Source organism: Clarias gariepinus, chromosome 22, assembly GCF_024256425.1.
Source record: "Clarias gariepinus isolate MV-2021 ecotype Netherlands chromosome 22, CGAR_prim_01v2, whole genome shotgun sequence".
Taxonomy (NCBI): Eukaryota; Metazoa; Chordata; class Actinopteri; order Siluriformes; family Clariidae; genus Clarias; species Clarias gariepinus.
Genome location: NC_071121.1, coordinates 13,047,507 through 13,062,289, shown reverse-complemented (window position 1 = coordinate 13,062,289; position 14,783 = coordinate 13,047,507).

Here is a 14,783-nt window from a genome sequence, read left to right as displayed (position 1 = left end):
AGAATTCTGCGATGCTTAGGACCTAGTAGCTATGCCTTCATCTTTCCCTCAATTTTACTCCTTGCTTATTGTTAAAAGGGATCAAGGCTTACATCTGGGGTAACAGGAGCTCAGTGGTTAGCACAGTGATGTTAACACTCCTCTTCTGACCTGCAGAGACCTGTTAGCCATTAACATGCATTCTTTTTTAAATTAACAATGTAGTAATGTAATTGTAACCTACTGTATGGTCTGATGATGGTGCAATCATTCAGTGTTGCAGCATGTCTGCGGTCGCCGACTTGCAGCATTGATTATAATCATAGACAGACATTGCATCTGTATGTCGTTTCATGTTAAGTAAGCATACAAACACAAACGATCTGCGCCCAATGTCCCAGTGCCAGATACCACAGCATATACCCAGAAATCCACACAATGGGAATTTAAAACCAAGGTGGGTTTAATGTTAATGGTTTTAATGTTATGGCTGATAAGTGTAATTGGTTTTAATGTTATGGCTTATTGGTGTAAATAAATGGTGCATTTATTCAAATTTATGTCATTCGGTGCAGTGTACGTTGCAATTCGAATGAATACAGTCGAGCTTTACCTACAGTAGTGCTGGGAAATATTCATGCAAGCTACAAAATGTTTAAGCCAGTATGAGGGAAAAGCACAGCCTTCATATTCTGAAAAACGCCCTTGTACATCCCATGCTACGCCAACACTCTGTGTGCCGAGATTGAAAAATTATGCCAAGTTAAACAGGCAGCACATCACTGAGGTCTGAGCTTGCAGTATTAAATCTCACTTCAAAGATATGGATTTTTACCAGATTTGAAAATTTTGATTAACAAAGCTGATTTTAAATACAGTGGTACACTATGTGGTTTATTGATACCTGGAAGGATAGTGCTTGAACCGTTTGCAGGAAAGATTTGCAGCAAGAAGTAAGTATAAAAAAAAAAAAACATGCATTAAACACTTTGCATTATACAAATCTGACAACAAAAATCACAGCTATGTTTAATAGTGAAGGTAGCATTTCTGCACATGAAATGTGACAAGAACACCAATGTATGGCCACATAGCCTGTTAAAAATCTTCAGTTTGCTAGGAAGCATAAAGATTGGAATTTGAAGTACTAAAAAAGGTCATGTGGTGTGATGAATTTAGATTGATCCTATTCCAGAGTGATGGATGCATCACGGTAAGAAGGGAAGTGCATGAAGCAATACACTCATCATGCATAGTGCTCACTGTACAAGCCTCTGAAAGCAAGTGGAATGTGGTAAGTGCATGCCAGAATCAAACCTAAAGATGAGCCTCAAAATATTACAGTGTGTAACTTTTTTTCTGGATCTTGATTCTGGAAACATGATTTATCAGACCAGGCCAGGCCATCTGACATTGCTCTGTGGTCCATTAGATTATGCCATGTGTGTTCTGACACCTTTCCGCTATAGGCAGGATTACGTTTTTCATCAATTTGTACTAAAGTAACCATGGCATGTTGTTGTAGTGGTTACTGTCGCCTTGCACCTCCAGGGTCCGGGTTCGATTCCCGGACAGGTTTGATTCCCGTCTCGGTTTGCATGTTCTTCCTGTGCTTGGTGGGTTTCCTTAAGGTAATCCAGTTTCCTCCTACAGTACAAAGACATACAGAGTAGGCTGATTGGCATTTTAAAATTGCCCGTAGTGTGTGTGTGTACGTGCCCTCCGATGGATTGGCACCCTGCCTCGTGCCCTAAGTCTCCTGGAATAAGCTCCGGGTCCCCCGCGACCCTGAATACAGGATAAAGCGGTATAAATGAAGAGTGAGTGAGAGTGCTTTTCTGAGTAATAAGACCAGACAACCTAGCTTTTGCTCCCCACAAACGCCATCCTGTTGCCAGTTAATTTTGTTATGTAATAGCCACTGCACACTGGGGATACTCCAGAAGAACTGCCGTTTTGAACACCTTTTGACCCTTTTCAGAGTCGCTTAGATCTTCACGCTTTGCTATTGTCCCTGCATTCAACTTAGCAACTTAAGGAATTGACTCCTGATATATCCTATCCCATGACAGGTGCCACTTTAATGAGATATTGTTATCCAGTTCACCTGTCAGTAGTTTATAGATGATTGACGTAAAGTGAATGGCTTACACTAGTGAAGTGAGAGGTTTACACTACTATAGAAAAGCATAGTGTGAGACAGAGCCAAAAAAGTTGAGTATTTTAATGAACATAAAGACTTGTGTATATCAAGTCGAATTTGACCTTAAAAAAAAAAAAAAAAAAAAAAAACAATATCGCTGCCAGCAAAGCAATGCCAGAGAAGTGTGGAAAGAAAGGAAACAGTTTGCTGGATAAGGACAGAGTACTTAAAAGAAAGAGGACCTGTGGAGTGTGTTGTTATTTTAAGGATTTTTCTTACAGCTTTGTTTCTTACAAAATTTTGGTATGTCCATGTTTGGCTCATTTAGCATATGTTTGGGTATCTTTGTCCAAACGAAAGAAAGTGAATTTGTCTGGAGAGTAAGAAAGTCACTTTAAAGGGATCAGAAGAGGAAAAACACTTAGTACCTAAAGATGACATGAGATTGGTACGGTATAGAAGATTGATACAGAAGACGGGATCTTTAGAACTGTAGGTGTTTCTTCATATGTTAAACTATGTAATGTGTGTGTGTGCGTGTGTACGCCAGGTGCCAAGTGCAACAAAGTGATGAATGTGGTTCGGTTCCATTCCATGAGCTGAATGTGATCTCCCACATGAGCCATCAAGACCACTGCCATCTTTGCCAGTTTTTTCTCACCCACTACATGCTGGAACTCTTATTTGATTGCAATTCCACACCAGATCCGACCAAAACAGGCTGTTTTTTCCAGCTTTATCCCTGCTTTATCCCTACGATCAAATTGCATGGATAGAAAATCCATCTACAGCAGCTGTCTTCGGAAATCAAAACAAAATCTTTAGATGATGCATGAAGACAGTTTCTTGCTTGTCTTAGTTGTAGCTCATCATTAAACAAAAGCCAACATGGGGCAAGATTAATTTACCCTTGTCACATCCATAATAAAAATGAGTACTCGTACACATAAGTCAAAGCTATTATAATGTGTGTAACTTGAGACAATGCCATATAGTGTGTTGCTACACTGTGCAGCACTCCACTTTCATCTCTGGGGAGCCTTATCACTCTTATGAGCACTTTAAAGCACACACACACATACATACACACACAGCTCCTTTTGTGTTATCATAGTACACAGCCCACTGATGAACATGTAGGGCATGTGGCACTGACTTTGGGACCTGCGGTAATGTCCCATCATGCTCAGCAGCAGCAGTGAGGTTCAGGATTTTCTGCCTGGTCCAGAGATCTAGAGCACAACTTAAAAATAAATAAATAAATAAATAAAAGAATGTTGTTTTTTTTCTCTCCTTTTTCTTGCTTTTGATATGATGAACCCTACTGTGCGTTGCACCTGTGAAGGGAAAAAAAGAACTCCTTGCCAACACTTGGCCACCAAAGCTGTATCTGATTTCTGATTCTGATTTCAGGGAAACACACAGGAAAGATCAGTGTGAACTCAGCAATCCAGTCACCGGGAGAGCAAGACTAAAGTGTGTGGTTTGACTTTCGCACATCCTGGCCCTCTCCCAGGGCCCCTTAGTTGCCTAAACAGCTGCTTCTTTTTCTATCCCTCTTCCCCTACTTGCACAGCTTCCGCTCTCTTGCTCCGACTCGAAACACTTGCTGTCGGTCCAGCTGTCTTTTTTTGTGCAGCCCAGATTCGAGGGCTTTCTTCATTCCTACCAGGTGTGTTATGCCTATAAACCTCTGCATGATCACATAGTGTGTCCTTATTAGAGAAGCATGTTGTCATCACAGCTTTTCCTTTGGTCTCCTCTCACTCATGCGCATGACAAGAATTTGATCCACTTCCTCGAATTCTGAAGGGCTATTTCCATTTGCGCTTCAATTGAAAAACTCAGTCTAAAGTTATCGATCATACTTGTTTAAACGGGTTTTAATGGAAAGCTGACAGATCGAGCGTAAGCCGTATACTAGATGTCTGTGTGTGGTGTTCATGCTGTGGGGGGGTGGTGATGGTGAGAGATTTCATGGGTATGTGTGTCTCATTAGTTATTTTGGAAGAATCCAGCTGTAGTTATGTGCTGGCAAATAGAGCAGACACCTGTTACACTATGTCTTTGATGCAACTCAAGAAAACGTTCCAAGATCAAATTCTAATCACTAGCCTGGGATGCACTTAAAAAGTATGTTAATTACTTCTTTCTTTTTTTTAAAAAACCGTGTTCTCTGCTTTGCCCTGCATTTCCCATCTGTTTTTTCTTCCTTCATTATCGTAAGAATTCCTTCCTTGGGTAATTACGGAATCTTTTCCTCCATTTCCTCCATTAATAAGCAATTGTTTCATAAAGGAAAGCATTCGGATAATACTCTTCCGCTGGAATTATTTAGTTCCCCATGATCACACCCTTCTTCACTTCATTCTCTTCCCTAAACTGGGTTCGCTTGTCCACTCATCTGTTGTCCATTGCTGACTTTATTCGCCCATCCGGTGCATTCCCCTAAATTTCATGAAAGCATACCTTCTACCCGCACAGGACGTTACTTAAACTCAATCGAGTCGTGGAAGATTTAATGACAGACTAATTCTTCATAAAATTCCAACTTTAATAAAGGACTCAGTCCTCATTTGTGGTGGCTCCCAGACAAACTGCTAGTATATCCAGCTGTTTATTACAGACACCTGGCAACTGGGTCTGTTACACAATATCAGATTATTCTTCTCTTCCTCCACCCTACTCAGAGTTTCTCCAACACAATGTGTATCGCTGGTCCCAGCTACTCTGAAATCAGATTCGTTTCTTTATGTCTGCAGTAGAAAAAATGTACAAATTTAATATAAATATGACAAATTAAATAATAAAACCTCGTAGTGAGTGTTGTGAATGGAACTGTTTCAATCGCTCTATTCGCTTCAGCTTCCTGGCGAGCACTAAATTTGGAAATGACTGTCCAGGTTGAATCAAGCATCTATTTTCAATAATTAGTGCCGCAGCAACCCAAACATCATTTCTGGACCTGGTTGTGTTAGGTTCTCTAATAAAGCATAATAGCTTAACATCACATTCCTGGAAACCAGGACTCTTACTACATTTTGCTCACTAGCAAAAAAATGATGTACTGTTCTGGCAGTGAACAAGCATGCAGACAGCTTTAAAAGAAACAAGTTTCAAACGATGCGTTTTACTGGCATGCAAGCTAGAACTGTATAAAAGATGTAATGAAAAATGTTTTACTTGCATTTGGCAGATGCTCTTATCCAGAGTGACTTACATTTTTATCTTATTACACATTTGAGCAGTAGAGGGTTAATGGCCTTGCTCAAGGGCCCAACAGTGGCAAGTTGGTGGTCGTGGGGCTTGAACCTGGAACTTTCTAGACCATAGTCCAATGCCATAACTACTGAGCCTGACCAGGATGTAAGATCAGTTACAAAATGCTACATAATGTTTGAAAATGCTCTGGCTAAAAAGTGATGTACTGTTTCAGTTAATGCTCAGGTTGGGAAAAATGGGATCATTTTTTATGGTGGTGCGGTTGATGTTGTCACGACGTTGATGTTGTAACCTCAGATTCTTGTTCTTAAATGACCAAGTTGAAAGGAGTGCTTATTGGACTTACCATAGCCTCCATATCAACTCAATAAAGTTTCTGACCTCTCTCATCAACGAGGTGTTTGGCCTAGAAAAACTGGCCCACACTGCATGTTTTTCCTTTCTTTTTACTGTATGTACTTTTTATACTTTGTATACTGTTATGTGTGAAAATTCCAGGAAATCAGCAGTTCATGAAGTACTTAAATAAGCCCATATGCCACCAGTAACCATGGCATCGACAAAGACACTGAGATCACTTTTCCCACACACTATGAATGTTAACCAAAGCCCTAGAGATGTAGTGCATGCTTTTATGCACAACCCTCCTTCCGCTTGTTGGGGGATAATTGCATGAATGAACAGGTATGAGCAAGTACTTCTAATAAGTGCTCCTATAATAACACTATAGCGAGTGTATATTATTAGAAATGATGTATGTACACTGCACAGTTGCAGGGTAGGAGGCAATGCAATCAGTGAATGTTTGAAGGGTTTATTATTTTTGCTAAAACATGGTTTCTAAAACCAGGACATGTGCGATCTGATCGACCTAAACCAATTACAAGAAGGAAACAAACAGTGAGTGTGGTGTTGATGCTTGCGTCTACTTTTCCTTTTTTGATGCTTTCAGAGAGAGAGAGTTTATTCCTCAGTCTAATTACTTGGGGTACTGAAAAGGCTTTCTATTAGATGAATATTTATCAGAGAAGAGATGCATATAAAAATGCTTTTAACCCTCCCAAAGAGTTCTAGCATCCACATCTTTTCCCAATTAGGAGCAAAAAAATAAAGATATATCAGCTTCCATCTTTTTTTTTATTCCATGTGATATTGACTGAATAAATGCAGTACTTATAAAAACACCTATGTAAAATTAGCTCCAACCTTGACCAAGGGGAACCGGTCAATTTTCTCTAGTGGGTCGCAGCTGAATAGGGCAGGGTTGAAAAATGAGGCATTCGTCTAAGAAGGAATTCATGTATGTTTGATAAATAGCTCTTCAGTGCACAACCTTAACACAACCACAGCATATGGATCAAGCCAGATACGATAAGTACGTACCACAATCTACAAAATACACATATTCACCAACTTTAAGCACTGAATCCTGTGACAAACCGAATAGAGGACATATTCACATTTTTTCATAATATAAATGCAATACATTTTTTACCAACCAAGTCCTGCTCTATTAATTTCTCAATAAAAAAAAAATCTCATAACTAAACCCGTAGAGGAGCAGGCTCTCCCTGTTAAAGAGAAAACTGTTATCCAGTCTCAACATTACCAATTTACATGTTTTCTCTTGTAACCCAGCTTGCATTTCATATGTTGTCAGGACAACCTGGCTGGACATAATAGAGTGGTGAATCTGGAACTGATTAATTGACACCGCCTTTGCAACCTGGTGGCTGAAAAGGCTATACAGCGTAGCGTCTCGCATATTTTGATGTAAATCTTCACTTTGGGCCGTGAACTGCGAAGGCCCAAGTAACTGACAATAATCAGGACATGACACAGCAAGACAAAGTGAAGGAAATGAAGGAAATCATCTTTCAATGAATGCGGCAGATGCAAACAGAGGACTCTCCTAATGAAGCACGTCCAATGCTCCACTCAACCCAATCACACCCGGCAGACGGGCTCCAACAAAAACAACAGCGCACACAGCCTGGGTCATTCAGTTAAACCTCCAAAGGCTTCCAGGGAACTGAGTGATTAGAATGGATTGCCACCCATAGTGATCGCTGCTAATGACCATAACTGAAGGCCCATTAATTAAAATTAAATCAGCTGATATGAGGGCCACAGACTACTCATAGGACTCAAGGGACAAGTGGCTGTATTACTCTTGCAAGTGGTCTATCTATAGCTTGGTGTGGTATGCAGCCTCTATAGCAGCTTTGTTTTTTCAGACAGAATGCTTAGATTGCATTATATTATGATCAGAGTTCACACTTCTCCCCTTCACTGATAATCTATTAATCTTCGTCAGATTCATTAATCTCTTTGACTTCCTGCTCAGCTGCCTTTATGCCTCTACGGATTTATACACCTGCAGTGTGAACCATCTGCCTCCTCTACTGTACCACTGTCTTAATTAAACAAGAATGTTTACAGTCCAATCTAGAATGACAGTTGACCTACTCAAAGGTAATATCTTTAACACTCGATCAAACGATCAAATGATACCTAAATGATATACGTATTAAGAAGCAATATTTGATTTTATTAAATCAGCCATTAATAAAATGGCTCATTCTGGATCATGTGTTGTTTTATACTATGTGAGCTAGTGCAGTACTTTACTTTATACTATTTACTGTTATAAAGTTAATAAAAGTTGCAATGGAACTTCAATCACAGAATCACCTTTCTCAATCCTCCCCACATTGTCTGTTACAGTCACGGTAGCTGACATTGAATGACAATGTGCCTCCTTGAAGCCCACAGTGGCACTGCTGCCTAAGGCCAAATCCATTTAGCCAGTGCAATGTAAAACGAACATTTGACACACTTCCCAGTAGAGTCATTATACAGATGCCTGCCTTCTGTCTAACTCACTTCACATGCTGTAGTATTAGTCAGATTTTTTCCCCCTCTATTTTATGCTGGTTATGATTACGGATGCATCAAGGTGCATTCCCTAGAAGGAGCATGTGTTCCTGTGAATGAATGGTTTACAGAGGGCCAAGCAAGTCTAAGAATAAACAGTGTTGCAGGGAAAAATATAATGTTAGTTGCTAGTGGAGGACTGGCTTCTACAATGCCTTGCATAAGTATTCGTCCCCTTTGACTTTCAATATTTTACTGTGTTACACTCTTTAATCCAATATAAATAATTCATGTCACTGAGTTCATTGGAAATTTTACAAGCTGTTGTACCAACAAACAACCCCCCTGGGTAAATCTTTAATACCATTACTTCTAGGACTGCCTTGCATTTGGCAGTCCCTGCTGCTGGAAAGCATCTCAACACAACACAACACAACACATCTCGCACCATTTATACATACATTTATAACTGCTTCACTGCAGGTAGGGTGTAGGACAACTTTACTCTTATTGAATGACTAAACACACACACAAGTACAGAACGGCTAATGTGATCTAAGGTACATGAAGAAAATGTAATAAAGTGCCCTATAAGTTGCCTTCGTAAATGGGCTGAGCTGAAAGTTTCTATACTGTATGTCTTTGTGTGAATGTGCCATTTGTGAAAAATAAACAATAAAAAGGTACCCATTCCTAATATTTTAACACAGATATATTTTTGCAAAATAAATGTGAAAAAAGAGAGCAAATTTCAATACTGAAGTCCTGATTTTCTGAATAAACTCAGACAGCCCGAGTCCTGATCCCAGACATGTTTTAATTGCTCTATGATCTTAAGGATGCTGGTTGTATGGGTATGCCCTTTATGCTCAACATACGAGACCTTTCTGGAGTATTGAGATGATTTCGCTCGTACACAGGTGCACTACATTCAGCAACCTCTGTGACTCTGTAGAAAAACGTTAAAGGGGGTGAATACTTATACAACACGCTTTATTGATCTGATATGTAGAGCTGCATTATACTACTCGTTTAGATAAGCCTAGGTAGACACCGGCTGCAAATATTGGACCACTCATAGAATAAGGAGAGAATTAGTCACTAAGGCACCAATTTAAAATAGACATAATAAAGCATCATTGAAGTGGAGAGATGATGATAAAGATGCTACCTCTTTTAATTAACCCACAATATATTAATCGAAAAATGACTAATGAAACTTAGCTTTGTGTGGAAGTGGATGAGGAGGCAGTGATAGAGGAGGACACAGAGAACAGCAACGCAGTATAAACAAATAGAAAAGCTACTTTGTCACTGCATAAACAAGGAGTGTGCATGCCTTCAGGAGCTTGTTCGATTAATCTGAATGTGTGTACACATTGTTTTTATGTTGTGTAAAATAAAAAATAAAAAATTAATCCCTATCCTAGGATACTTGTATTCTTGGATCCTTGTATTTTTTTTTTTGGCTCACATTAATATGGACAACAGCTTTTTGTTTGCTTAAAATGAGATCTCTAATAGAATGTCAGTGTAATCATAGCCCGGGGCCCAACTTGGGAATGACATTTTACAATACTTGGAACTGAGCTATTAGTCTTGCTTCCAGAATTCCATGCCTTTGTTTTCCCCTAAGAACTGCAATGTAGATATCAGTCATTCATTCTATTCATTCGTATATTTTAGAAAAACCAGCCATGTACGGCTTGTGGCTCTTCCAAAACATCTCACTATTTAATAGCCATGAACTCCCTAATGTATCATCTACGCTGGAATTGGTGTCAAATTCCACTTCTCAGAGTCTACAAACATGACCACCAGCGATTACAACACTCCACCATTACAGACATTCTCACATTCCAAACTGCTTAAAAAAAGACCCGTAAGAAAACCCTCACACACATACAAAATGTAAATGGGTGTTATTGTTTATGTATTTTTCCTTTTGTTTGTCTGACTGTTGTATCATTTTATATAGAGACTTGTGCATATCCGAAACCCCAAAGTATCCCAAACTCTACGTACTGTACCTTTGAAGTACCTAAAACACCCTGTGATTTGCTTGAATTGTCAAGTCTTGTGTACCTCATTAATAAATGTCGTACATAGTGTAGTAGTTATAAAAGCATGCTATTTAATAGGTTTAAAAGATTTCCTCCACCCTCCTGTGTAAGAGTGTTTTTATTTTTATTTTTATACAAGTGCCCCGGTATTGGAAATTGCCATGTTAGCATCAAACAAGACATTCTGCACTCTATTATAAAGATTTACGAACCACATCCAAAGTCTGCAATATGCTTAAAAACTGCCACAATTCACCTTTGAATAATTAAAATCTGCAATAATGTTTTTAATGTCGGTGATCACAATTCAAATTCTTTCCAAGCACAGTCGAAATCGTTGACATCTAGGATTTGTCCCACACATCAATACTCTACAGCAAACTATATATTTTTATGATCTTAAGATTGAGGAATGTGAGAAAACCCACTCATTTTTTTTTTTTAAATACAAATTAAAAAAACATGTTTAACCGGCCCATCATTTACTCAGTTTACTCATTTCAATCTTTTCTTCTCCTTCCAGGAGAAATCTAAGCTGAGTTTAATAAAATGTAAATGACAGAATTCAATAGCCGAGAGGCTATTTTTGATGGCAGGGAAAGGAAATAAGAGTAAGGATAAATGAGACAATATAAGAAATCTTCTTGTGTAAGTTTAAAACCAAGCCCCAGGTGGAACTTTCCACTTAGCAGACAAATCCCCATGCAGTCTCTGCATTCTTAATCATGCTTCAAATCCTATATGTACTTACTTCGGGGAGGGTCAGAGCATCTGCATATACTGTAGTGGATGTATGTTGGATGTGTGAAGACACGTATGAAGGCATTACCTCACTAACAGAACATTACAAAAAAACATAACATAACTAGAGAGGAACAGGAAAGATAGTGCAAATCATGTCTGTTTCCAGAAAACACTCTCACACAGAGAGAGATAATGTCAGTCGAGATTTAGGGGAATGGCTCATGCTGAGAATTTTTGGAGAGGCTGAAGACAAACGTGACCCCCTCCTAGGGAAGACTCATAACCGCTGCCAACAGTTTGAGTAAACAAAGAAGTGTTGCACATTTGTCATTTGATTTACATAAGTTTCAACCATGTGTGCACCAAATGTGTGTTTGCACAACAAGTCCATGGTGTATAGCTCGCTTAAACGTCAAGTAATATTTGGAGAGGATGGAGGGAGAGCTGATTAGAATAACAATGATAACAGTAACACTGCGCCAACTAGGAGAGGACAAACTTTGTTTTGGATAAATAATAAAAAGCAGAACTAATGAGAAAAAACACAACGCTTTTTTATTATTATTATTATTATTATTATATTTTATTTTTTACGAACGTTTATATTTTTTTTTCCTGTTTTAGGCAGCAGTGCACATCTCTAAAACAACTTTCCTACCAGCACTGCTGACATATAAACGCACTTTCACTCAGCCTTTTGAGAGCTGATTAAAAGTGTATTTTTAAAAAAGATGGCCAAGCCTTAATGTATAAAGAAAGCTTGTAAAAGATAGACATATATCAAGACATGCATAAAGACTAAAAAAAAAAGGTAGTTCTGCTGATGTAAGCAATTTGCTGTTAATGTTAACACATGTTATGTTAACACATAACACAGTAACGTCTCAGCTCACTGTTTATCTATTAATCATAATGTACTGAAAGGGGAAACAATAGAAAAAGTGAGTAAAACAAATTTAAGTCTCTTAAGCTCAATGGGTTTACATAGCAAATGAGTCAAAAAAATAGAAAATATATTTACATTATATATATAGACTTACATTTTTGTTTTTGTTTTTGCTTTTGGTGTTCAATTATATTTTACTAATTTTTGCTTATTTTTTAAATCAGATTCAAAGTTCCAGAATCCAATGCAGTCATATGACATAACTGCACCAATTTACAAAAGAGACTTAGTTCAGTTAATTAGCAGTCTAGGAAATAAAAAGCAACATGGTGTTAATAATGGTACTAGCTTGTAAGATGAAAATATAGTGTTCAGTACGATCAGTTTGAGCAGAGTATGCGGATGAAGAGGTGGGCAAATTTTTACGTACAAATAAAGAAAGGACTAAATGTTACTGCTGCTACAATCATCAGGTAGGGAAGTGTTATTAGTCCAGTCTAAGAAGTCCATGCCAATGAACAGAGTTTAAATTTTTTAAATCAGCATTTTAGAATTTTTTTTTATGTAATAAATCAAAGGTCGTGTGTTTCTTGTAAGGATTCATGATAAAGTCATTTAGGGTGGATTTTTCCTAAAATACTGAGTAAATCACTGTTCATGAAAAAGAGCTGAGTGAAAAGAGAAGAACAGACTGGGAGGAAATGTCAAAGCTCATGTTGATAGAGCACACATACACTGGAGCATGCATAACACATAATGTACACACACTCAGTCTTTGAAGTGTGAAAGAAGTCTGTAACAGGCCGACAAGCGAAGGCAGGCCACATGCACCAGGTCAGCCAAACCAGCCCAGTGTCCTGTGGTTAGAGTAAGGGGGTACAAAGTTCACATAAATCCACCACTAAGGGTCAGTACTTAGCCAAACATCACAGATCTCCCACTTATTCACTCCAGCCCTCCCGCTCCAGTGCAACACAATTTCAACATCTGAAACAATAATGCTCTTTCCCCATTTGTTTCCATTTATGAGATTATGAGGACCTGAGCGGTGGGATAGGGTGGGGGGGATAAAAAAATTGTTTTTGTTGGCTAATGCAAAAGTGTTTTAAGCTCATGCAAACTACAGAAAAAATACAGCTGGTAAATTTGTTTCACTTTTTTTCCTGTATGGTTCCTGTCAGAAGAGCAGGTGTTTGAATTGTGTTCAGAAACATAATATGAAATGTGTTCGGATATTTAAGTTACATGACTTAATATTGCCATATGCTCACCATTCTATGAAATATGATTAATTCTATTGCCAGATGAAACTGTCTAAACTAACGTACTTATTTTGTCTCTAAATCTTTTTAAATGCTAAACTTGGCATCTCTTCTGTGGGCTGATCAAGCCTCATAATATTGGCAGGTTACTTGTGAGAATCAGGTAATGTTCCTCAGCCTTTTTTTTTCAGAGTCTATTTCTGCCACAGAAGGCTAAATTTAACTGAGAAGGCACTGCCAATGATTCTACATGTAAGTAAACCATCAACTGTTGTCATATATTATCAGTGTACTAAAAGCAAAGCTATACAGTATGGTGACAAAAAAAGTCACACTTGACATTTACAGATCAGAGATCTTCCAGTAACAACAGTAATTTGTATTTTTAAATTTCAGTCAAAAAGGGAACCAAACATTAATTAAGGCTATTACTGCATCTACTGTATATTTGTATTTCTTAAAAGTTACAATAACTTTCAACACAATCTAGCTTGCATGCAGACCACTCCATCATAGTGGTGCAGCAGGTAAGATATGTTCTTAATTAAGCCTAAATATTGCTTTGGTTAAAACTATTAAAACTATTAGTTAAATAAAGTGTAATTAGTAATTCAATATAAATTTTTATTGATCAAATCACAGCTAATAATCATTCTGATTGCTTACTTTACCAACCTAATGCTGAATAAACAAATCACTGATTCCAATAAATTACTGACTTAAGATCAATACACATTAATCAAAATAGTGACATAGGCTCCATTACTGATTAAGTAATGATGTAATATTGATTCTAATTAAACTACTTACTTTATACTAAGGCTGTTTTTTATTTTAAATAAACTTCTGATTTGTTACGTACACTCTTCTAGCAAGTACTGAGTTTAGATTCCTTTGAAATTAACTAATTTGTACTTGATTGAACTTAATACTAATCACTGAAAGGATGTTGATTCTGACTAAACTATGGATGTAATACTAATACTGATTAATTACTGACATTATATTGATTCTAATTAAACTACTGACTTAATACTTAATATGACCGATGCTTTTTCCACCAGGCTATAAAGGTATTAAACACATAACCTCACACTGTTGCACAGTTGCACAGACACACAGTCACTTTAACACAGTCACTTAATCACATATCATTGCACATGTATCACAAATTACAATATAATTATGTATAAATTATATTTATATTATATTGTATATGATTTATTGTTTTTGTACATACTTATTCTTTAGTCATTTTCATAGTCTGGAGTTTATTGCAATTGCATTGCAAGTTGTACTTGTACAACCATGTATGTGACAAAAAAAATTCTTGAATCTTAAATCTAATACTGATACTGATTAATCACTGACATGATATTGATTTTAATGAAATTATTGAATTAATACTAATACTGATTAATCACTGACATGATGTTGATTCTGATTAAACTACTGACTTAATACTAATACTGATTAATCACTGACGTGATATTGATTCTGATTAAACTACTGACTTAATACTAATACTGATTAATCACTGATGTGATATTTATTCTGATTAAACTACTGACTTAATACTAATACTGATTAATCACTGACATGATGTT